The sequence below is a fragment of the Orcinus orca genome, unplaced genomic scaffold (genome assembly GCF_937001465.1).
Source record: "Orcinus orca unplaced genomic scaffold, mOrcOrc1.1 scaffold_89, whole genome shotgun sequence".
Classification (NCBI taxonomy): domain Eukaryota; kingdom Metazoa; phylum Chordata; class Mammalia; order Artiodactyla; family Delphinidae; genus Orcinus; species Orcinus orca.
The window spans coordinates 213,350-235,756 of NW_026044130.1; the positions used below are offsets into that span (position 1 = coordinate 213,350).

Sequence of the window (22,407 nt, forward strand, 5' to 3'; positions counted from 1 at the left end):
GGAAGTGCCCTAGGCTCTGTTGCTTTGTTTTTTAGATGTTTCAGGAAACACCATACACTTCTCCTGAGTGGCTGTTGGCAATTTACATCCCGCCCATCAGCATAACAAGGCTCCCAGTTCTCCATGGCCTGTCCTGCCTTTCTGGATTTTACACTTTTTTCAGATGGCCCTTTTGACTGGGGGGAAGTGAGACTTCATTGTAGTGCAGATTTCCTTTGCAAGCTTGCTTGGTTGGCCAAAAAGTGCCTATGCGTTTTTTCCTGAATATATTCAAGAAAAAACGCATATGCACTTTTTTGCCAAGTGCATCATTGTCGACGTTCTGCCTCGTTTCCTATGCTTTAAATGCAATTCCATTCTACCTCCTGAAATCGGTTTCCTGCAATTCTGCCCCGCTTTCAAGTCCTCTTGGCAGCCTTACTTCAGTATATTTTTGGACGATAGCTGTCATTTATAACTCTGCAGGTTTGTGAATTACAGTGCCCCTGAGCTCCTTTCCTCAACTCGCTTTCTTGTGAGCTGGCCGCAACACCGCAGGATTGCTTCAGGCCCTAATCTGCCTCTGGCACGGCATGCTGAGCCTTTGGTTAATTCCTCTTCCTGGTGGGAAATGAGAGTTAAATTTGCCCGTCCACACACCTCCAGCTAGTCTATCATTGGTTCTCCCTATTCCTGTTCATCTTCCGCAGAAATTGCAAACTGGGCCAAACAGGAGGTTAAAGGCGCTGACTCTCCAATTCGGGAGAGTGTTAGTAAAGTGTGTGGAATGTTGCACCCGAGTACCAGGGGACGAGAACTGAGATATATTGGAACACGTCTCCCGATCACACGGTTGATCATACTCTGGGTTCCACATGCATGTTTTAGCTGAAGGAAGAATCCCTTAAACCTGGAGAGTTGAGACCCGTGGAATGGGTACCATGCAATATGACTTCAAAGGGTCTTCATTTGCTCACCGAACCTCTCCAATCCTATCACTGCTGCGTTTATGCTCCTGTGCACACGCTTGGTTCTCTTTTGGAGACATAGCATTCCATAGGTTTTAAGATATTTACTAGTCAGGTACATTCTTAGGCATTTAATATGGGGTGTTGAGTCCATTTTGTGGAGCAAGGAGTAGCTCCTGTCTATTCCATATTTGGCTTAAGGAACTTTATCTGTGCTCATTTCAATCTCTGGTTTTATGCAGCACCCCAACTCACCTTTCCCCTTAAGCAAGCATAAGTTGGTTTTCTAAATTTGAGACCCTGTTCTGTTTTGTAATCCAGTTCCTGTGTAGCCAAGTTTACATTCCGTGTATTAGTGATATCTTATGATGTTTCTTTTTCTGTGTGACTTATTTCAGTTAGAATCATCATACCTGAATCCACTCATTATGCTGCTATGGGCCTGATGACATAGATTTCATTGCTGAGTGATATTGCATTGTACGTAAGTACCACAACTTCCTTATCCATTTTTCCCTTTCTGCGATATTGAACTTGTAACATAAACGAGGTTCTTGTAAACAGAGCCGTCCCAAACATTGGGGTGGCTGTGTCTTTTTGATTTTAATTTCCCTAAGCTATAGGACCATAAGTGGAAGTGCCCTAGGCTCTGTTGCTTTGTTTTTTTGATGTTTCAGGAAACACCATACACTTCTCCAGAGTGGCTGTTGGCAATTTACATCCCGCCCATCAGCATAACAAGGCTCCCAGTTCTCCATGGCCTGTCCTGCCTTTCTGGATTTTACACTTTTTCAGATGGCCCTTTTGACCGGGGGGAAGTGAGACTTCATTGTAGTGCAGATTTCCTTTGCAAGCTTGCTTGGTTGGCCAAATAGTGCGTATGCGTTTTTTCCTGAATATATTCAGGAAAAAACGCATACGCCCTTTTTGGCCAAGTGCATCATTGTCGACGTTCTGCCTCTTTTCCTATGCTTTAAATGCAATTCCAGTCTACCTCCTGAAATCGGTTTCCTGCAATTCTGCCCTGCTTTCAAGTCCTCTTGGCAGCCTTACTTCAGTATGTTTTTGGAGGATAGCTGTCATTTATAACTCTGCAGGTTTGTGAATTACAGTGCCCCTGAGCTCCTTTCTTCAACTCGCTTTCTTGTGAGCTGGCCGCAACACCGCAGGATTGCTTCAGGCCCTCATCTGGTTCCGGCACGGCACGCTGAGCCTTTGGTTAATTCCTCTTCCTGGTGGGAAATGAGAGTTAAATTTGCCCGTCCACACACCTCCAGCTAGTCTCTCATTGGTTCTCCCTATTCCTGTTCATCTTCCGCAAAAATTGCAAACTGGGCCAAACAGGAGGTTAAAGGCACTGACTCTCCAAGTCGGGAGAGTGTTAGTAAAGCGTCTGGAATGTTGCACCCGAGTACCAGGGGACGAGAACTGAGGCATATTGGAACACGTCTCCCGATCACACGGTTGATCATACTCTGGGTTCCACATGCATGTTTTAGCTGAAGGAAGAATCCCTTAAACCTGGAGAGTTGAGACCCGTGGAATGGGTACCATGCAATATGACTTCAAAGGGTCTGCATTTGCTCACCGAACCTCTCCAATCCTATCACTGCTGCGTTTATGCCCCTGTACACACGCTTGATTCTCTTTTGGAGACATAGCAATCCATAGGTTTTAAGATACTTACTAGTGAGGTACATTCTTAGGCGTTTAATATGGGGTGTTGAGTCCATTTCGTTGAGCAAGGACTAGCTCTTGTCTATTCCATATTTGGCTTAAGGAACTTTATCTGTGCTCATTTCAGTCTCTGGTTTTATGCAGCACCCCAACTCACCTTTCCCCTTAAGCAAGCATAAGTTGGTTTTCTACATTTGAGACCCTGTTCTGTTTTGTAATCCAGTTCCTGTGTAGGCAAGTTTACATTCCGTGTATTAGTGATGTCTTATGATATTTCTATTTCTGTGTGACTTATTTCAGTTAGAATCATCATACCTGAATCCACTCATTATGCTGCTACGGGCCTGATGACATAGATTTCATTGCTGAGTGATATTGCATTGTACGTAAGTACCACAACTTCTTTATCCATTTTTCACTTTCTGCGATATTGAACTTGTACCGTAAACGAGGTTCTTGTAAACAGAGCCGTCCCAAACTTTGGGGTGGCTGTGTCTTTTTTATTTTAATTTCCCTAAGCTATAGGACCATAAGTGGAAGTGCCCTAGGCTCTGTTGCTTTGTTTTTTAGATGTTTCAGGAAACACCATACACTTCTCCCGAGTGGCTGTTGGCAATTTACATCCCGCCCATCAGCATAACAAGGCTCCCAGTTCTCCATGGCCTGTCCTGCTTTTCTGGATTTTACACTTTTTTCAGATGGCCCTTTTGACCGGGGGGAAGTGAGACTTCATTGTAGTGCAGATTTCCTTTGCAAGCTTGCTTGGTTGGCCAAATAGTGCGTATGCGTTTTTTCCTGAATATATTCAGGAAAAAATGCATACGCCCTTTTTGGCCAAGTGCATCATTGTGGACGTTCTGCCTCTTTTCCTATGCTTTCAATGCAATTCCAGTCTACCTCCTGAAATCGGTTTCCTGCAATTCTGCCCCGCTTTCAAGTCCTCTTGGCAGCCTTACTTCAGTATATTTTTGGACGATAGCTGTCATTTATAACTCTGCAGGTTTGTGAATTACAGTGCCCCTGAGCTCCTTTCTTCAACTCGCTTTCTTGTGAGCTGGCCGCAACACCGCAGGATTGCTTCAGGCCCTCATCTGGTTCCGGCACGGCACGCTGAGCCTTTGGTTAATTCCTCTTCCTGGTGGGAAATGAGAGTTAAATTTGCCCGTCCACACACCTCCAGCTAGTCTCTCATTGGTTCTCCCTATTCCTGTTCATCTTCCGCAAAAATTGCAAACTGGGCTAAACAGGAGGTTAAAGGCACTGACTCTCCAAGTCGGGAGAGTGTTAGTAAAGCATCCGGAATGTTGCACCGGAGTACCAGGGGACGAGAATTGAGACATATTTGAACACGTCTCCCGATCACACGGTTGATCATACTCTGGGTTCCACATGCATGTTTTAGCTGAAGGAAGAATCCCTTAAACCTGGAGAGTTGAGACCCGTGGAATGGGTACCATGCAATATGACTTCAAAGGGTCTTCATTTGCTCACCGAACCTCTCCAATCCTATCACTGCTGCGTTTATGCCCCTGTACACACGCTTGATTCTCTTTCGGAGACATAGCAATCCATAGGTTTTAAGATACTTACTAGTCAGGTGCATTCTTAGGCATTTAATATCGGGTGTTGAGTCCATTTCGTTGAGCAAGGAGTAGCTCTTGTCTATTCCATATTTGGCTTAAGGAACTTTATCTGTGCTCATTTCAATCTCTGGTTTTATGCAGCACCCCAACTCACCTTTCCCCTTAAGCAAGCATAAGTTGGTTTTCTACATTTGAGACCCTGTTCTGTTTTGTAATCCAGTTCCTGTGTAGCCAGGTTTACATTCCGTGTATTAGTGATGTCTTATGATATTTCTTTTTCTGTGTGACTTATTTCAGTTAGAATCATCATACCTGAATCCACTCATTATGCTGCTACGGGCCTGATGACATAGATTTCATTGTTGAGTGATATTGCATTGTACGTAAGTACCACAACTTCTTTATCCATTTTTCGCTTTCTGCAATATTGAACTTGTACCGTAAACGAGGTTCTTGTTAACAGAGCCGTCCCAAACTTTGGGGTGGCTGTGTCTTTTTGATTTTAATTTCCCTAAGCTATAGGACCATAAGTGGAAGTGCCCTAGGCTCTGTTGCTTTGTTTTTTAGATGTTTCAGGAAACACCATACACTTCTCCAGAGTGGCTGTTGGCAATTTACATCCCGCCCATCAGCATAACAAGGCTCCCAGTTCTCCATGGCCTGTCCTGCGTTTCTGGATTTTACACTTTTTTCACATGGCCCTTTTGACCGGGGGGAAGTGAGACTTCATTGTAGTGCAGATTTCCTTTGCAAGCTTGCTTGGTTGGCCAAATAGTGCGTATGCGTTTTTTCCTGAATATATTCAGGAAAAAACGCATACGCCCTTTTTGGCCAAGTGCATCATTGTCGACGTTCTGCCTCTTTTCCTATGCTTTAAATGCAATTCCAGTCTACCTCCTGAAATCGGTTTCCTGCAATTCTGCCCTGCTTTCAAGTCCTCTTGGCAGCCTTACTTCAGTATGTTTTTGGAGGATAGCTGTCATTTATAACTCTGCAGGTTTGTGAATTACAGTGCCCCTGAGCTCCTTTCTTCAACTCGCTTTCTTGTGAGCTGGCCGCAACACCGCAGGATTGCTTCAGGCCCTCATCTGGTTCCGGCACGGCACGCTGAGCCTTTGGTTAATTCCTCTTCCTGGTGGGAAATGAGAGTTAAATTTGCCCGTCCACACACCTCCAGCTAGTCTCTCATTGGTTCTCCCTATTCCTGTTCATCTTCCGCAAAAATTGCAAACTGGGCCAAACAGGAGGTTAAAGGCACTGACTCTCCAAGTCGGGAGAGTGTTAGTAAAGCGTCTGGAATGTTGCACCCGAGTACCAGGGGACGAGAACTGAGGCATATTGGAACACGTCTCCCGATCACACGGTTGATCATACTCTGGGTTCCACATGCATGTTTTAGCTGAAGGAAGAATCCCTTAAACCTGGAGAGTTGAGACCCGTGGAATGGGTACCATGCAATATGACTTCAAAGGGTCTGCATTTGCTCACCGAACCTCTCCAATCCTATCACTGCTGCGTTTATGCCCCTGTACACACGCTTGATTCTCTTTTGGAGACATAGCAATCCATAGGTTTTAAGATACTTACTAGTGAGGTACATTCTTAGGCGTTTAATATGGGGTGTTGAGTCCATTTCGTTGAGCAAGGACTAGCTCTTGTCTATTCCATATTTGGCTTAAGGAACTTTATCTGTGCTCATTTCAGTCTCTGGTTTTATGCAGCACCCCAACTCACCTTTCCCCTTAAGCAAGCATAAGTTGGTTTTCTACATTTGAGACCCTGTTCTGTTTTGTAATCCAGTTCCTGTGTAGGCAAGTTTACATTCCGTGTATTAGTGATGTCTTATGATATTTCTATTTCTGTGTGACTTATTTCAGTTAGAATCATCATACCTGAATCCACTCATTATGCTGCTACGGGCCTGATGACATAGATTTCATTGCTGAGTGATATTGCATTGTACGTAAGTACCACAACTTCTTTATCCATTTTTCACTTTCTGCGATATTGAACTTGTACCGTAAACGAGGTTCTTGTAAACAGAGCCGTCCCAAACTTTGGGGTGGCTGTGTCTTTTTTATTTTAATTTCCCTAAGCTATAGGACCATAAGTGGAAGTGCCTTAGGCTCTGTTGCTTTGTTTTTTAGATGTTTCAGGAAACACCATACACTTCTCCCGAGTGGCTGTTGGCAATTTACATCCCGCCCATCAGCATAACAAGGCTCCCAGTTCTCCATGGCCTGTCCTGCTTTTCTGGATTTTACACTTTTTTCAGATGGCCCTTTTGACCGGGGGGAAGTGAGACTTCATTGTAGTGCAGATTTCCTTTGCAAGCTTGCTTGGTTGGCCAAATAGTGCGTATGCGTTTTTTCCTGAATATATTCAGGAAAAAATGCATACGCCCTTTTTGGCCAAGTGCATCATTGTGGACGTTCTGCCTCTTTTCCTATGCTTTCAATGCAATTCCAGTCTACCTCCTGAAATCGGTTTCCTGCAATTCTGCCCCGCTTTCAAGTCCTCTTGGCAGCCTTACTTCAGTATATTTTTGGACGATAGCTGTCATTTATAACTCTGCAGGTTTGTGAATTACAGTGCCCCTGAGCTCCTTTCTTCAACTCGCTTTCTTGTGAGCTGGCCGCAACACCGCAGGATTGCTTCAGGCCCTCATCTGGTTCCGGCACGGCACGCTGAGCCTTTGGTTAATTCCTCTTCCTGGTGGGAAATGAGAGTTAAATTTGCCCGTCCACACACCTCCAGCTAGTCTCTCATTGGTTCTCCCTATTCCTGTTCATCTTCCGCAAAAATTGCAAACTGGGCTAAACAGGAGGTTAAAGGCACTGACTCTCCAAGTCGGGAGAGTGTTAGTAAAGCATCCGGAATGTTGCACCCGAGTACCAGGGGACGAGAATTGAGACATATTTGAACACGTCTCCCGATCACACGGTTGATCATACTCTGGGTTCCACATGCATGTTTTAGCTGAAGGAAGAATCCCTTAAACCTGGAGAGTTGAGACCCGTGGAATGGGTACCATGCAATATGACTTCAAAGGGTCTTCATTTGCTCACCGAACCTCTCCAATCCTATCACTGCTGCGTTTATGCCCCTGTACACACGCTTGATTCTCTTTCGGAGACATAGCAATCCATAGGTTTTAAGATACTTACTAGTCAGGTGCATTCTTAGGCATTTAATATCGGGTGTTGAGTCCATTTCGTTGAGCAAGGAGTAGCTCTTGTCTATTCCATATTTGGCTTAAGGAACTTTATCTGTGCTCATTTCAATCTCTGGTTTTATGCAGCACCCCAACTCACCTTTCCCCTTAAGCAAGCATAAGTTGGTTTTCTACATTTGAGACCCTGTTCTGTTTTGTAATCCAGTTCCTGTGTAGCCAGGTTTACATTCCGTGTATTAGTGATGTCTTATGATATTTCTTTTTCTGTGTGACTTATTTCAGTTAGAATCATCATACCTGAATCCACTCATTATGCTGCTACGGGCCTGATGACATAGATTTCATTGTTGAGTGATATTGCATTGTACGTAAGTACCACAACTTCTTTATCCATTTTTCGCTTTCTGCAATATTGAACTTGTACCGTAAACGAGGTTCTTGTTAACAGAGCCGTCCCAAACTTTGGGGTGGCTGTGTCTTTTTGATTTTAATTTCCCTAAGCTATAGGACCATAAGTGGAAGTGCCCTAGGCTCTGTTGCTTTGTTTTTTAGATGTTTCAGGAAACACCATACACTTCTCCAGAGTGGCTGTTGGCAATTTACATCCCGCCCATCAGCATAACAAGGCTCCCAGTTCTCCATGGCCTGTCCTGCGTTTCTGGATTTTACACTTTTTTCACATGGCCCTTTTGACCGGGGGGAAGTGAGACTTCATTGTAGTGCAGATTTCCTTTGCAAGCTTGCTTGGTTGGCCAAATAGTGCGTATGCGTTTTTTCCTGAATATATTCAGGAAAAAATGCATACGCCCTTTTTGGCCAAGTGCATCATTGTGGACGTTCTGCCTCTTTTCCTATGCTTTCAATGCAATTCCAGTCTACCTCCTGAAATCGGTTTCCTGCAATTCTGCCCCGCTTTCAAGTCCTCTTGGCAGCCTTACTTCAGTATATTTTTGGACGATAGCTGTCATTTATAACTCTGCAGGTTTGTGAATTACAGTGCCCCTGAGCTCCTTTCTTCAACTCGCTTTCTTGTGAGCTGGCCGCAACACCGCAGGATTGCTTCAGGCCCTAATCTGGTTCCGGCACGTCACGCTGAGCCTTTGGTTAATTCCTCTTCCTGGTGGGAAATGAGAGTTAAATTTGCCCGTTCGGACACCTCCAGCTAGTCTCTCATTGGTTCTCCCTATTCCTGTTCATCTTCCGCAGAAATTGCAAACTGGGCCAAACAGGAGGTTAAAGGCACTGACTCTCCAAGTCGGGAGAGTGTTAGTAAAGCATCTGGAATGTTGCACCCGAGTACCAGGGGACGAAAACTTAGACATATTTGAACACGTCTCCCGATCACACGGTTGATCATACTCTGGGTTCCACATGCATGTTTTAGCTGAAGGAAGAATCCCTTAAACCTGGAGAGTTGAGACCCGTGGAATGGGTACCATGCAATATGACTTCAAAGGGTCTTCATTTGCTCACCGAACCTCTCCAATCCTATCACTGCTGCGTTTATGCCCCTGTACACACGCTTGATTCTCTTTCGGAGACATAGCAATCCATAGGTTTTAAGATACTTACTAGTCAGGTGCATTCTTAGGCATTTAATATCGGGTGTTGAGTCCATTTCGTTGAGCAAGGAGTAGCTCTTGTCTATTCCATATTTGCCTTAAGGAACTTTATCTGTGCTCATTTCAATCTCTGGTTTTATGCAGCACCCCAACTCACCTTTCCCCTTAAGCAAGCATAAGTTGGTTTTCTACATTTGAGACCCTGTTCTGTTTTGTAATCCAGTTCCTGTGTAGCCAGGTTTACATTCCGTGTATTAGTGATGTCTTATGATATTTCTTTTTCTGTGTGACTTATTTCAGTTAGAATCATCATACCTGAATCCACTCATTATGCTGCTACGGGCCTGATGACATAGATTTCATTGTTGAGTGATATTGCATTGTACGTAAGTACCACAACTTCTTTATCCATTTTTCGCTTTCTGCAATATTGAACTTGTACCGTAAACGAGGTTCTTGTTAACAGAGCCGTCCCAAACTTTGGGGTGGCTGTGTCTTTTTGATTTTAATTTCCCTAAGCTATAGGACCATAAGTGGAAGTGCCCTAGGCTCTGTTGCTTTGTTTTTTTGATGTTTCAGGAAACACCATACACTTCTCCAGAGTGGCTGTTGGCAATTTACATCCCGCCCATCAGCATAACAAGGCTCCCAGTTCTCCATGGCCTGTCCTGCCTTTCTGGATTTTACACTTTTTCAGATGGCCCTTTTGACCGGGGGGAAGTGAGACTTCATTGTAGTGCAGATTTCCTTTGCAAGCTTGCTTGGTTGGCCAAATAGTGCGTATGCGTTTTTTCCTGAATATATTCAGGAAAAAACGCATACGCACTTTTTGGCCAAGTGCATCATTGTCGACGTTCTGCCTCTTTTCCTATGCTTTAAATGCAATTCCAGTCTACCTCCTGAAATCGGTTTCCTGCAATTCTGCCCTGCTTTCAAGTCCTCTTGGCAGCCTTACTTCAGTATGTTTTTGGAGGATAGCTGTCATTTATAACTCTGCAGGTTTGTGAATTACAGTGCCCCTGAGCTCCTTTCTTCAACTCGCTTTCTTGTGAGCTGGCCGCAACACCGCAGGATTGCTTCAGGCCCTCATCTGGTTCCGGCACGGCACGCTGAGCGTTTGGTTAATTCCACTTCCTGGTGGGAAATGAGAGTTAAATTTGCCCGTCCACACACCTCCAGCTAGTCTCTCATTGGTTCTCCCTATTCCTGTTCATCTTCCGCAAAAATTGCAAACTGGGCCAAACAGGAGGTTAAAGGCACTGACTCTCCAAGTCGGGAGAGTGTTAGTAAAGCGTCTGGAATGTTGCACCCGAGTACCAGGGGACGAGAACTGAGGCATATTGGAACACGTCTCCCGATCACACGGTTGATCATACTCTGGGTTCCACATGCATGTTTTAGCTGAAGGAAGAATCCCTTAAACCTGGAGAGTTGAGACCCGTGGAATGGGTACCATGCAATATGACTTCAAAGGGTCTGCATTTGCTCACCGAACCTCTCCAATCCTATCACTGCTGCGTTTATGCCCCTGTACACACGCTTGATTCTCTTTCAGAGACATAGCAATCCATAGGTTTTAAGATACTTACTAGTCAGGTACATTCTTAGGCGTTTAATATTGGTTGTTCAGTGCATTTCGTTGAGCAAGGAGTAGCTCTTGTCTATTCCATATTTGGCTTAAGGAACTTTATCTGTGCTCATTTCAGTCTCTGGTTTTATGCAGCACCCCAACTCACCTTTCCCCTTAAGCAAGCATAAGTTGGTTTTCTACATTTGAGACCCTGTTCTGTTTTGTAATCCAGTTCCTGTGTAGCCAAGTTTACATTCCGTGTATTAGTGATGTCTTATGATATTTCTATTTCTGTGTGACTTATTTCAGTTAGAATCATCATACCTGAATCCACTCATTATGCTGCTACGGGCCTGATGACATAGATTTCATTGCTGAGTGATATTGCATTGTACGTAAGTACCACAAATTCTTTATCCATTTTTCACTTTCTGCGATATTGAACTTGTACCGTAAACGAGGTTCTTGTAAACAGAGCTGTCCCAAACTTTGGGGTGGCTGTGTCTTTTTGATTTTAATTTCCCTAAGCTATAGGACCATAAGTGGAGGTGCCCTAGGCTCTGTTGCTTTGTTTTTTAGATGTTTCAGGAAACACCATACACTTCTCCCAAGTGGCTGTTGGCAATTTACATCCCACCCATCAGCATAACAAGGCTCCCAGTTCTCCATGTCCTGTCCTGCCTTTCTGGATTTTACACTTTTTTCAGATGGCCCTTTTGACCGGGGGGAAGTGAGACTTCATTGTAGTGCAGATTTCCTTTGCAAGCTTGCTTGGTTGGCCAAAAAGTGCGTATGCGTTTTTTCCTGAATATATTCAGGAAAAAACGCATACACCCTTTTTGGCCAAGTGCATCATTGTCGACGTTCTGCCTCTTTTCCTATGCTTTAAATGCAATTCCTGTCTACCTCCTGAAATCACTTTCCTGCAATTCTGCCCCGCTTTCAAGTCCCCTTGGCAGCCTTACTTCAGTATATTTTTGGACGATAGCTGTCATTTATAACTCTGCAGGTTTGTGAATTACAGTGCCCCTGAGCTCCTTTCTTCAACTCGCTTTCTTGTGAGCTGGCCGCAACACCGCAGGATTGCTTCAGGCCCTAATCTGGTTCCGGCACGGCACGCTGAGCGTTTGGTTAATTCCACTTCCTGGTGGGAAATGAGAGTTAAATTTGCCCGTCCAGTCACCTCCAGCTTGTCTCTCATTGGTTCTCCCTATTCCTGTCCATCTTCCGCAGAATTTGCAAACTGGGCCAAACAGGAGGTTAAAGGCACTGACTCTCCAAGTCGGGAGAGTGTTAGTAAAGCGTCTGGAATGTTGCACCCAAGTACCAGGGGACGAGAACTGAGACATATTTGAACACATCTCCCGATCACGCGGTTGATCATACTCTGGGTTCCACATGCATGTTTTAGCTGAAGGAAGAATCCCTTAAACCTGGAGAGTTGAGACCCGTCGAATGGGTACCATGCAATATGACTTCAAAGAGTCTTCATTTGCTCACCGAACCTCTCCAATCCTATCACTGCTGCGTTTATGCCCCTGTGCACACGCTTGATTCTCTTTCAGAAACATAGCAATCCATAGGTTTTAAAATACTTACTAGTCAGGTACATTCTTAGGCGTTTAATATGGGGTGTTGAGTCCATTTCGTTGGGCAAGGAGTAGCTCTTGTCTATTCCATATTTGTCTTAAGGAACGTTATCTGTGCTCATTTCAGTCTCTGGTTTTATGCAGCACCCCAACTCAACTTTCCCTTTAAGCAAGCATGTTGGTTTTCTAAATTTGAGACCCTCTTCTGTTTGTAATCCTGTTCCTGTGTAGTCAAGTTTACATTCCGTGTATTAGTGATGTCTTATGATATTTCTATTTCTGTGTGACTTATTTCAGTTAGAATCATCATACCTGAATCCACTCATTGTGCTGCTACGGGCCTGATGACATAGATTTCATTGCTGAGTGATATTGCATTGTACGTAAGTACCACAACTTCTTTATCCATTTTTCACTTTCTGCGATATTGAACTTGTACCGTGAAGGAGGTTCTTGTAAACAGAGCCGTCCCAAATTTTGGCGTGGCTGTGTCTTTTTGATTTTAATTTCCCTAAGCTATAGGACCATACGTGGAAGTGCCCTAGGCTCTGTTCCTTTGTTTTTTAGATGTTTCAGGAAACACCATACACTTCTCCCGAGTGGCTGTTGGCAATTTACATCCCGCACATCAGCATAACAAGGCTCCCAGTTCTCCATGGCCTGTCCTGCCTTTCTGGATTTTACACTTTTTTCAGATGGCCCTTTTGACCGGGGGGAAGTGAGACTTCATTGTAGTGCAGATTTCCTTTGCAAGCTTGCTTGTTTGGCCAAAAAGGGCGTATGCGTTTTTTCCTGAATATATTCAGGAAAAAACTCATATGCCCTTTTTGGCCAAGTGCATCATTGTCGACGTTCTGCCTCTTTTCCTATGCTTTAAATGCAATTCCAGTCTACCTCCTGAAACCGGTTTCCTGCAATTCTGCCCCGCTTTCAAGTCCCCTTGGCAGCCTTACTTCAGTATATTTTTGGACGATAGCTGTCATTTATAACTCTGCAGGATTGTGAATTACAGTGCCCCTGAGCTCCTTTGTTCATCTCGCTTTCTTGTGAGCTGGCCGCAACACCGCAGGATTGCTTCAGGCCCTAATCTGGTTCCGGCACGGCACGCTGAGCCTTTGGTTAATTTCTCTTCCTGGTGGGAAATGAGAGTTAAATTTGCCCGTCCAGACACCTCCAGCTAGTCTCTCATTGGTTCTCCCTATTCCTGTCCATCTTCCGCAGAATTTGCAAACTGGGCCAAACAGGAGGTTAAAGGCACTGACTCTCCAAGTCCGGAGAGTGTTAGTAAAGCATCTGGAATGTTGCACCCGAGTACCAGGGGACGAAAACTGAGACATATTTGAGCACGTCTCCCGATCACACGGTTGATCATACTCTGGGTTCCACATGCATGTTTTAGCTGAAGGAAGAATCCCTTAAACCTGGAGAGTTGAGACCCGTGGAATGGGTACCATGCAATATGACTTCAAAGGGTCTTCATTTGCTCACCGAACCTCTCCAATCCTATCACTGCTGCGTTTATGCCCCTGTACACACGCTTGATTCTCTTTCGGAGACATAGCAATCCATAGGTTTTAAGATACTTACTAGTCAGGTACATTCTTAGGCGTTTAATATGGGGTGTTGAGTGCATTTCGTTGAGCAAGGAGTAGCTCTTGTCTATTCCATATTTGGCTTAAGGAACTTTATCTGTGCTCATTTCAGTCTCTGGTTTTATGCAGCACCCCACCTCACCTTTCCCCTTAATCAAGCATAAGTTGGTTTTCTACATTTGAGACCCTGTTCTGTTTTGTAATCCAGTTCCTGTGTAGCCAAGTTTACATTCCGTGTATTAGTGATGTCTTATGATGTTTCTTTTTCTGTGTGACTTATTTCAGTTAGAATCATCATACCTGAATCCACTCATTATGCTCCTACGGGCATGATGACATAGATTTCATTGCTGAGTGATATTGTATTGTACGTAAGTACCACAAATTCTTTATCCATTTTTCACTTTCTGCGATATTGAACTTGTACTGTAAAGGAGGTTCTTGTAAACAGAGCCGTCCCAAACTTTGGGGTGGCTGTGTCTTTTTGATTTTAATTTCCCTAAGCTATAGGACCATAAGTGGAAGTGCCCTAGGCTCTGTTGCTTTGTTTTTTAGATGTTTCAGGAAACACCATACACTTCTCCTGAGTGGCTGTTGGCAATTTACATCCCGCCCATCAGCATAACAAGGCTCCCAGTTCTCCATGGCCTGTCCTGCCTTTCTGGATTTTACACTTTTTTCAGATGGCCCTTTTGACTGGGGGGAAGTGAGACTTCATTGTAGTGCAGATTTCCTTTGCAAGCTTGCTTGGTTGGCCAAAAAGTGCCTATGCGTTTTTTCCTGAATATATTCAAGAAAAAACGCATATGCACTTTTTTGCCAAGTGCATCATTGTCGACGTTCTGCCTCGTTTCCTATGCTTTAAATGCAATTCCATTCTACCTCCTGAAATCGGTTTCCTGCAATTCTGCCCCGCTTTCAAGTCCTCTTGGCAGCCTTACTTCAGTATATTTTTGGACGATAGCTGTCATTTATAACTCTGCAGGTTTGTGAATTACAGTGCCCCTGAGCTCCTTTCCTCAACTCGCTTTCTTGTGAGCTGGCCGCAACACCGCAGGATTGCTTCAGGCCCTAATCTGCCTCTGGCACGGCATGCTGAGCCTTTGGTTAATTCCTCTTCCTGGTGGGAAATGAGAGTTAAATTTGCCCGTCCACACACCTCCAGCTAGTCTATCATTGGTTCTCCCTATTCCTGTTCATCTTCCGCAGAAATTGCAAACTGGGCCAAACAGGAGGTTAAAGGCGCTGACTCTCCAATTCGGGAGAGTGTTAGTAAAGTGTGTGGAATGTTGCACCCGAGTACCAGGGGACGAGAACTGAGATATATTGGAACACGTCTCCCGATCACACGGTTGATCATACTCTGGGTTCCACATGCATGTTTTAGCTGAAGGAAGAATCCCTTAAACCTGGAGAGTTGAGACCCGTGGAATGGGTACCATGCAATATGACTTCAAAGGGTCTTCATTTGCTCACCGAACCTCTCCAATCCTATCACTGCTGCGTTTATGCTCCTGTGCACACGCTTGGTTCTCTTTTGGAGACATAGCATTCCATAGGTTTTAAGATATTTACTAGTCAGGTACATTCTTAGGCATTTAATATGGGGTGTTGAGTCCATTTTGTGGAGCAAGGAGTAGCTCCTGTCTATTCCATATTTGGCTTAAGGAACTTTATCTGTGCTCATTTCAATCTCTGGTTTTATGCAGCACCCCAACTCACCTTTCCCCTTAAGCAAGCATAAGTTGGTTTTCTAAATTTGAGACCCTGTTCTGTTTTGTAATCCAGTTCCTGTGTAGCCAAGTTTACATTCCGTGTATTAGTGATATCTTATGATGTTTCTTTTTCTGTGTGACTTATTTCAGTTAGAATCATCATACCTGAATCCACTCATTATGCTGCTATGGGCCTGATGACATAGATTTCATTGCTGAGTGATATTGCATTGTACGTAAGTACCACAACTTCCTTATCCATTTTTCCCTTTCTGCGATATTGAACTTGTAACATAAACGAGGTTCTTGTAAACAGAGCCGTCCCAAACTTTGGGGTGGCTGTGTCTTTTTGATTTTAATTTCCCTAAGCTATAGGACCATAAGTGGAAGTGCCCTAGGCTCTGTTGCTTTGTTTTTTTGATGTTTCAGGAAACACCATACACTTCTCCAGAGTGGCTGTTGGCAATTTACATCCCGCCCATCAGCATAACAAGGCTCCCAGTTCTCCATGGCCTGTCCTGCCTTTCTGGATTTTACACTTTTTCAGATGGCCCTTTTGACCAGGGGGAAGTGAGACTTCATTGTAGTGCAGATTTCCTTTGCAAGCTTGCTTGGTTGGCCAAATAGTGCGTATGCGTTTTTTCCTGAATATATTCAGGAAAAAACGCATACGCCCTTTTTGGCCAAGTGCATCATTGTCGACGTTCTGCCTCTTTTCCTATGCTTTAAATGCAATTCCAGTCTACCTCCTGAAATCGGTTTCCTGCAATTCTGCCCTGCTTTCAAGTCCTCTTGGCAGCCTTACTTCAGTATGTTTTTGGAGGATAGCTGTCATTTATAACTCTGCAGGTTTGTGAATTACAGTGCCCCTGAGCTCCTTTCTTCAACTCGCTTTCTTGTGAGCTGGCCGCAACACCGCAGGATTGCTTCAGGCCCTCATCTGGTTCCGGCACGGCACGCTGAGCCTTTGGTTAATTCCTCTTCCTGGTGGGAAATGAGAGTTAAATTTGCCCGTCCACACACCTCCAGCTAGTCTCTCATTGGTTCTCCCTATTCCTGTTCATCTTCCGCAAAAATTGCAAACTGGGCCAAACAGGAGGTTAAAGGCACTGACTCTCCAAGTCGGGAGAGTGTTAGTAAAGCGTCTGGAATGTTGCACCCGAGTACCAGGGGACGAGAACTGAGGCATATTGGAACACGTCTCCCGATCACACGGTTGATCATACTCTGGGTTCCACATGCATGTTTTAGCTGAAGGAAGAATCCCTTAAACCTGGAGAGTTGAGACCCGTGGAATGGGTACCATGCAATATGACTTCAAAGGGTCTGCATTTGCTCACCGAACCTCTCCAATCCTATCACTGCTGCGTTTATGCCCCTGTACACACGCTTGATTCTCTTTTGGAGACATAGCAATCCATAGGTTTTAAGATACTTACTAGTGAGGTACATTCTTAGGCGTTTAATATGGGGTGTTGAGTCCATTTCGTTGAGCAAGGACTAGCTCTTGTCTATTCCATATTTGGCTTAAGGAACTTTATCTGTGCTCATTTCAGTCTCTGGTTTTATGCAGCACCCCAACTCACCTTTCCCCTTAAGCAAGCATAAGTTGGTTTTCTACATTTGAGACCCTGTTCTGTTTTGTAATCCAGTTCCTGTGTAGGCAAGTTTACATTCCGTGTATTAGTGATGTCTTATGATATTTCTATTTCTGTGTGACTTATTTCAGTTAGAATCATCATACCTGAATCCACTCATTATGCTGCTACGGGCCTGATGACATAGATTTCATTGCTGAGTGATATTGCATTGTACGTAAGTACCACAACTTCTTTATCCATTTTTCACTTTCTGCGATATTGAACTTGTACCGTAAACGAGGTTCTTGTAAACAGAGCCGTCCCAAACTTTGGGGTGGCTGTGTCTTTTTGATTTTAATTTCCCTAAGCTATAGGACCATAAGTGGAAGTGCCCTAGGCTCTGTTGCTTTGTTTTTTAGATGTTTCAGGAAACACCATACACTTCTCCCGAGTGGCTGTTGGCAATTTACATCCCGCCCATCAGCATAACAAGGCTCCCAGTTCTCCATGGCCTGTCCTGCTTTTCTGGATTTTACACTTTTTTCAGATGGCCCTTTTGACCGGGGGGAAGTGAGACTTCATTGTAGTGCAGATTTCCTTTGCAAGCTTGCTTGGTTGGCCAAATAGTGCGTATGCGTTTTTTCCTGAATATATTCAGGAAAAAATGCATACGCCCTTTTTGGCCAAGTGCATCATTGTGGACGTTCTGCCTCTTTTCCTATGCTTTCAATGCAATTCCAGTCTACCTCCTGAAATCGGTTTCCTGCAATTCTGCCCCGCTTTCAAGTCCTCTTGGCAGCCTTACTTCAGTATATTTTTGGACGATAGCTGTCATTTATAACTCTGCAGGTTTGTGAATTACAGTGCCCCTGAGCTCCTTTCTTCAACTCGCTTTCTTGTGAGCTGGCCGCAACACCGCAGGATTGCTTCAGGCCCTCATCTGGTTCCGGCACGGCACGCTGAGCCTTTGGTTAATTCCTCTTCCTGGTGGGAAATGAGAGTTAAATTTGCCCGTCCACACACCTCCAGCTAGTCTCTCATTGGTTCTCCCTATTCCTGTTCATCTTCCGCAAAAATTGCAAACTGGGCTAAACAGGAGGTTAAAGGCACTGACTCTCCAAGTCGGGAGAGTGTTAGTAAAGCATCCGGAATGTTGCACCCGAGTACCAGGGGACGAGAATTGAGACATATTTGAACACGTCTCCCGATCACACGGTTGATCATACTCTGGGTTCCACATGCATGTTTTAGCTGAAGGAAGAATCCCTTAAACCTGGAGAGTTGAGACCCGTGGAATGGGTACCATGCAATATGACTTCAAAGGGTCTTCATTTGCTCACCGAACCTCTCCAATCCTATCACTGCTGCGTTTATGCCCCTGTACACACGCTTGATTCTCTTTCGGAGACATAGCAATCCATAGGTTTTAAGATACTTACTAGTCAGGTGCATTCTTAGGCATTTAATATCGGGTGTTGAGTCCATTTCGTTGAGCAAGGAGTAGCTCTTGTCTATTCCATATTTGGCTTAAGGAACTTTATCTGTGCTCATTTCAATCTCTGGTTTTATGCAGCACCCCAACTCACCTTTCCCCTTAAGCAAGCATAAGTTGGTTTTCTACATTTGAGACCCTGTTCTGTTTTGTAATCCAGTTCCTGTGTAGCCAGGTTTACATTCCGTGTATTAGTGATGTCTTATGATATTTCTTTTTCTGTGTGACTTATTTCAGTTAGAATCATCATACCTGAATCCACTCATTATGCTGCTACGGGCCTGATGACATAGATTTCATTGTTGAGTGATATTGCATTGTACGTAAGTACCACAACTTCTTTATCCATTTTTCGCTTTCTGCAATATTGAACTTGTACCGTAAACGAGGTTCTTGTTAACAGAGCCGTCCCAAACTTTGGGGTGGCTGTGTCTTTTTGATTTTAATTTCCCTAAGCTATAGGACCATAAGTGGAAGTGCCCTAGGCTCTGTTGCTTTGTTTTTTAGATGTTTCAGGAAACACCATACACTTCTCCAGAGTGGCTGTTGGCAATTTACATCCCGCCCATCAGCATAACAAGGCTCCCAGTTCTCCATGGCCTGTCCTGCGTTTCTGGATTTTACACTTTTTTCACATGGCCCTTTTGACCGGGGGGAAGTGAGACTTCATTGTAGTGCAGATTTCCTTTGCAAGCTTGCTTGGTTGGCCAAATAGTGCGTATGCGTTTTTTCCTGAATATATTCAGGAAAAAATGCATACGCCCTTTTTGGCCAAGTGCATCATTGTGGACGTTCTGCCTCTTTTCCTATGCTTTCAATGCAATTCCAGTCTACCTCCTGAAATCGGTTTCCTGCAATTCTGCCCCGCTTTCAAGTCCTCTTGGCAGCCTTACTTCAGTATATTTTTGGACGATAGCTGTCATTTATAACTCTGCAGGTTTGTGAATTACAGTGCCCCTGAGCTCCTTTCTTCAACTCGCTTTCTTGTGAGCTGGCCGCAACACCGCAGGATTGCTTCAGGCCCTAATCTGGTTCCGGCACGTCACGCTGAGCCTTTGGTTAATTCCTCTTCCTGGTGGGAAATGAGAGTTAAATTTGCCCGTCCAGACACCTCCAGCTAGTCTCTCATTGGTTCTCCCTATTCCTGTTCATCTTCCGCAGAAATTGCAAACTGGGCCAAACAGGAGGTTAAAGGCACTGACTCTCCAAGTCGGGAGAGTGTTAGTAAAGCATCTGGAATGTTGCACCCGAGTACCAGGGGACGAAAACTGAGACATATTTGAACACGTCTCCCGATCACACGGTTGATCATACTCTGGGTTCCACATGCATGTTTTAGCTGAAGGAAGAATCCCTTAAACCTGGAGAGTTGAGACCCGTGGAATGGGTACCATGCAATATGACTTCAAAGGGTCTTCATTTGCTCACCGAACCTCTCCAATCCTATCACTGCTGCGTTTATGCCCCTGTACACACGCTTGATTCTCTTTCGGAGACATAGCAATCCATAGGTTTTAAGATACTTACTAGTCAGGTGCATTCTTAGGCATTTAATATCGGGTGTTGAGTCCATTTCGTTGAGCAAGGAGTAGCTCTTGTCTATTCCATATTTGCCTTAAGGAACTTTATCTGTGCTCATTTCAATCTCTGGTTTTATGCAGCACCCCAACTCACCTTTCCCCTTAAGCAAGCATAAGTTGGTTTTCTACATTTGAGACCCTGTTCTGTTTTGTAATCCAGTTCCTGTGTAGCCAGGTTTACATTCCGTGTATTAGTGATGTCTTATGATATTTCTTTTTCTGTGTGACTTATTTCAGTTAGAATCATCATACCTGAATCCACTCATTATGCTGCTACGGGCCTGATGACATAGATTTCATTGTTGAGTGATATTGCATTGTACGTAAGTACCACAACTTCTTTATCCATTTTTCGCTTTCTGCGATATTGAACTTGTACCGTAAACGAGGTTCTTGTTAACAGAGCCGTCCCAAACTTTGGGGTGGCTGTGTCTTTTTGATTTTAATTTCCCTAAGCTATAGGACCATAAGTGGAAGTGCCCTAGGCTCTGTTGCTTTGTTTTTTAGATGTTTCAGGAAACACCATACACTTCTCCAGAGTGGCTGTTGGCAATTTACATCCCGCCCATCAGCATAACAAGGCTCCCAGTTCTCCATGGCCTGTCCTGCGTTTCTGGATTTTACACTTTTTTCACATGGCCCTTTTGACCGGGGGGAAGTGAGACTTCATTGTAGTGCAGATTTCCTTTGCAAGCTTGCTTGGTTGGCCAAATAGTGCGTATGCGTTTTTTCTTGAATATATTCAGGAAAAAATGCATACGCCCTTTTTGGCCAAGTGCATCATTGTGGACGTTCTGCCTCTTTTCCTATGCTTTCAATGCAATTCCAGTCTACCTCCTGAAATCGGTTTCCTGCAATTCTGCCCCGCTTTCAAGTACTCTTGGCAGCCTTACTTCAGTATATTTTTGGACGATAGCTGTCATTTATAACTCTGCAGGTTTGTGAATTACAGTGCCCCTGAGCTCCTTTCTTCAACTCGCTTTCTTGTGAGCTGGCCGCAACACCGCAGGATTGCTTCAGGCCCTAATCTGGTTCCGGCACGTCACGCTGAGCCTTTGGTTAATTCCTCTTCCTGGTGGGAAATGAGAGTTAAATTTGCCCGTCCAGACACCTCCAGCTAGTCTCTCATTGGTTCTCCCTATTCCTGTTCATCTTCCGCAGAAATTGCAAACTGGGCCAAACAGGAGGTTAAAGGCACTGACTCTCCAAGTCGGGAGAGTGTTAGTAAAGCATCTGGAATGTTGCACCCGAGTACCAGGGGACGAAAACTTAGACATATTTGAACACGTCTCCCGATCACACGGTTGATCATACTCTGGGTTCCACATGCATGTTTTAGCTGAAGGAAGAATCCCTTAAACCTGGAGAGTTGAGACCCGTGGAATGGGTACCATGCAATATGACTTCAAAGGGTCTTCATTTGCTCACCGAACCTCTCCAATCCTATCACTGCTGCGTTTATGCCCCTGTACACACGCTTGATTCTCTTTCGGAGACATAGCAATCCATAGGTTTTAAGATACTTACTAGTCAGGTGCATTCTTAGGCATTTAATATCGGGTGTTGAGTCCATTTCGTTGAGCAAGGAGTAGCTCTTGTCTATTCCATATTTGGCTTAAGGAACTTTATCTGTGCTCATTTCAATCTCTGGTTTTATGCAGCACCCCAACTCACCTTTCCCCTTAAGCAAGCATAAGTTGGTTTTCTACATTTGAGACCCTGTTCTGTTTTGTAATCCAGTTCCTGTGTAGCCAGGTTTACATTCCGTGTATTAGTGATGTCTTATGATATTTCTTTTTCTGTGTGACTTATTTCAGTTAGAATCATCATACCTGAATCCACTCATTATGCTGCTACGGGCCTGATGACATAGATTTCATTGTTGAGTGATATTGCATTTTACGTAAGTACCACAACTTCTTTATCCATTTTTCGCTTTCTGCGATATTGAACTTGTACCGTAAACGAGGTTCTTGTTAACAGAGCCATCCCAAACTTTGGGGTGGCTGTGTCTTTTTGATTTTAATTTCCCTAAGCTATAGGACCATAAGTGGAAGTGCCCTAGGCTCTGTTGCTTTGTTTTTTAGATGTTTCAGGAAACACCGTACACTTCTCCCGGGTGGCTGTTGGCAATTTTCATCCCGCGCATCAGCATAACAACGCTCCCAGTTCTCCATGGCCTGTCCTGCCTTTCTGGATTTTACACTTTATTCAGATGGCCCTTTTGACCGGGGGGAAGTGAGACTTCATTGTAGTGCAGATTTCCTTTGCAAGCTTGCTTGGTTGGCCAAATAGTGCATATGCGTTTTTTCCTGAATATATTCAGGAAAAAATGCATACGCCCT

The 22,407-nt window shown here is 44.3% G+C and overlaps 1 long non-coding RNA gene across 2 annotated transcripts in view; it reads left to right on the forward strand.

Moving 5' to 3' along the window:
- Window positions 1-12,479, forward strand: part of LOC125963372 (uncharacterized) — a 135,346-nt gene extending 122,867 nt beyond the window's left edge. For both annotated transcript variants that reach the window (XR_007475247.1, XR_007475249.1), the window contains one exon: window positions 12,401-12,479. This is a non-coding gene — a long non-coding RNA (uncharacterized LOC125963372). The remainder of the gene's footprint in view (window positions 1-12,400) is intronic.
- Window positions 12,480-22,407: the final 9,928 nt, after the last annotated feature.